The 3,513-nt window shown below is 44.0% G+C and overlaps 1 non-coding gene across 1 annotated transcript; it reads right to left on the minus strand.

Annotated features, from left to right (window-relative positions):
- Positions 1-653: 653 nt before the first annotated feature.
- On the minus strand, positions 654-760 carry LOC141680509 (small nucleolar RNA R71). Its single transcript, XR_012558349.1, has one exon. It is a non-coding gene; the product is annotated as a small nucleolar RNA R71 (small nucleolar RNA).
- Between the last annotated feature and the right edge of the window lie 2,753 nt (positions 761-3,513).

Raw genomic sequence — 3,513 nt, forward strand, 5'->3', positions numbered from 1 at the left:
CGCTGCCGGGGACTCGGCGTACTTGTTTAGTTTATGTACTTACCATCAGTGGTCATTAGGACTCAGTGATTAGGACGTAGTAGTTAATTACTCTTTTCGGTTGTGTTTCAGGTACTTAGAGAACGTTTATGCAAACTCGTTCTCGTGCTCGCAAGAGGACCTTACATACAGCTGAGGAGAAAGACGAAGTTCTTGATATACCGGAGAAGTTAGATTTTGAGGAGTCGGATTCAGGAACTGAGCAGAAAGAACTAGTAAACATGGGAGATCATATTGTTCAAGCTGATCCAGCTCTTATGGATTTTTCTCGGCCTAAAATTGATGACATTCAGTCAAGCATCCTTCATCCGGCTATTCAAGCTAACACCTTTGAAATCAAGCCGGGCACTATTCAGATGGTGCAGAATTCTGTTTCTTTTGGAGGAGCGGCAACTGAAGACCCCAACATGCACATAAGGAATTTTGTCGAGATCTGTAGCACTTTTAAGTATAATGGCGTGACGGATGAAGCTATTAAGTTGAGGCTTTTCCCATTCTCACTGAGGGATAAGGCTAAAGACTGGTTACATTCTGAACCAGCTGGGTCAATCACTACGTGGCAAGATCTTGCGCAAAAGTTTCTGGTGAAGTTTTATCCAATGGCAAAGACTGCTGCTATGAGGAGTGCTCTTACTCAGTTTGCGCAGCAACCTACAGAATCTATGTGCGAGGCTTGGGAACGCTACAAGGAAATGTTGAGAAAATGTCCATATCATGGAATGCCGGATTGGATGGTAATTACTGGTTTTTATAATGGTTTGGGGGCTCAATCTCGGCCCATGCTCGATGCAGCAGCTGGAGGCGCCTTATGGGCTAAAAGCTATACTGAGGCGTACAATCTTATTGAGACGATGGCTGCAAATGAGCATCAAAACCCAACTCAGAGGATGACATCAGGCAAGGTAGCAGGTATTCTGGAAGTTGATGCAGCCACCGCTATTGCATCCCAGCTCCACGCGCTATCAATGAAGGTTGATTCTTTGGCTACGTATGGAGTTAATCAAATAGCTATGGTTTGTGAGCTTTGTGCAGGTTCTCATGCTACGGATCAGTGTTCTCTTGTCAACGAATCTGTTCAGTATGTGAATAATTATCAGCGACAACAGCAGCCTGTGCCAGCGACCTATCATCCTAACAACAGAAATCATCCAAATTTCAGCTGGGGAAATAATCAGAATGCTATTCAACCACCGTATCAGCAAGGAGTGAGTAAACAGTTTAACCCACCTGGATTCCAGCAACCACAGCAGTATGCTACAAGACAATCATATCCTCACCAGGGAAGTGCAGCTGCACCTACTAGTGCTGATTTTGAGGAACTTAAGCTGTTGTGCAAGAGTCAGGCGGTTTCTATCAAGACCTTGGAAAATCAAATCGGTCAATTAGCCAATGCAGTGCTCAATCGTCAACCTGGCACTCTTCCCAGTGACACGGAAGTACCAGGCAGGAAGGAAGCTAAAGAGCAAGTCAAGGCTATTACCTTAAGGTCTGGAAAAGTAGCTGATGCTGACAAGGCAAAAGAAGTCGAAGCTGAAGTTCGAGATGAAGAATCCAAGCAAAGGGAGAAAGCGGCGGAACCAAGGAAGACTACTGTTGAACACACTCTGCCTGAGGCTAATACAGGGGAGAAACAGCTCTATCCTCCACCACCTTTTCCTAAGAGATTGCAGCAACAAAAGCTGGATAGACAGTTCGGGAAGTTTTTGGAGGTGTTCAAGAAACTTCACATCAATATACCTTTCGCTGAGGCTCTGGAACAAATGCCTAGTTATGCGAAGTTTATGAAGACTATTCTTTCAAGGAAGGTGAAACTGGATGACCTTGAAACCGTTGCTCTCACGGAAGAATGTAGCGCGGTTCTGCAACAAAAGTTACCACCAAAACTAAAAGATCCAGGAAGCTTCACCATTCCTTGCACCATCGGCAAGCTAACTTTTGACAAGTGCCTTTGTGATTTGGGAGCAAGCATTAATCTGATGCCGTTGTCGATCTTTAAAAAGTTGGACCTACCTGATCCAAAACCCACATACATGTCGCTACAATTGGCAGACCGTTCCATTACTTACCCAAGGGGCATAGTTGAGGATGTGCTCGTCAAGGTGGATAAGCTCTTCTTTCCTGCTGATTTTGTTATTCTGGATTTTGAGGAAGATAAAAAGATTCCCATCATCTTGGGGAGGCCCTTCTTGGCGACTGGCCGTACCTTGATAGATGTGCAAAAAGGAGAACTTACTATGCAGGTTCAAGATCAGGATGTGACCTTCAACGTATTCAAAGCAATGAAATTCCCTACAGAAGATGAGGAGTGCTTAAAAGTGGACGTGATTGATTCTGCGGTCACTTCGGAACTCGATCACATGCTAATGTCTGATGCTTTGGAAAAGGCCTTAGTGGGGGAATTTGACAGTGATGATGAAGATAGCAACGAGCAATTACAATATCTGAACGCTTCCCCCTGGAAGCGAAAGCTAGATATGCCATTTGAATCTCTTGGTACTTCTAACCTCAAGAACGCTGAAGGGAAGCTCAAACCATCAATAGAGGAAGCGCCTACCTTAGAGCTCAAACCATTACCTGAACACTTGAGGTATGCCTTTTTAGGTGATTCATCTACGTTACCTGTTATTATTTCAGCTGACCTTTCAGGTAGTGAGGAAGACAAGCTCTTAAGGATTTTGAGAGAATTCAAATCGGCTATAGGATGGACGATAGCAGACATCAAGGGGATAAGTCCCTCATATTGTATGCATAAAATTCTGTTAGAGGTGGTGAAGACAATCATGAAGGAGGTGGTGAAGAAAGAAATTCTGAAATGGCTAGATGCAGGCATCATTTATCCTATTTCTGACAGCTCGTGGGTGAGCCCTGTACAATGTGTTCCTAAGAAGGGAGGTATCACTGTGGTCGCAAATGAAAAGAATGAGCTCATCCCTACTCGAACAGTTACAGGATGGAGAGTATGCATGGATTATAGAAAATTGAATAAAGCCACAAGAAAGGATCACTTCCCTCTCCCATTCATTGATCAAATGCTTGACAGATTGGCGGGACATGAGTATTTTTGTCTTCTGGATGGGTATTCCGGGTATAATCAGATTTGTATTGCACCAGAGGATCAGGAAAAGACAACCTTCACTTGTCCATTTGGCACATTTGCTTTTCGTAGAGTTTCGTTTGGGTTATGTGGCGCCCCGGCTACCTTTCAGAGATGTATGATGGCTATATTCTCTGATATGATTGGAAATAACGTCAAAGTGTTCATGGATGACTTCTCCATCTTTGGACACTCATATGATGAATGCTTGAATAATCTGCGCGCCGTACTCAAAAGATGCGTGGAAACTAATTTGGTGCTTAATTGGGAGAAATGTCATTTTATGGTACGTGAAGGCATTATCCTTGGGCATAAGGTCTCTAGAAAAGGTCTGGAGGTGGACAAGGTCAAGGTGGGAGTTATTGAAAATCTTCCCCCGC

This window comes from Apium graveolens, chromosome 1 (assembly GCF_009905375.1).
Source record: "Apium graveolens cultivar Ventura chromosome 1, ASM990537v1, whole genome shotgun sequence".
NCBI lineage: Eukaryota > Viridiplantae > Streptophyta > Magnoliopsida > Apiales > Apiaceae > Apium > Apium graveolens.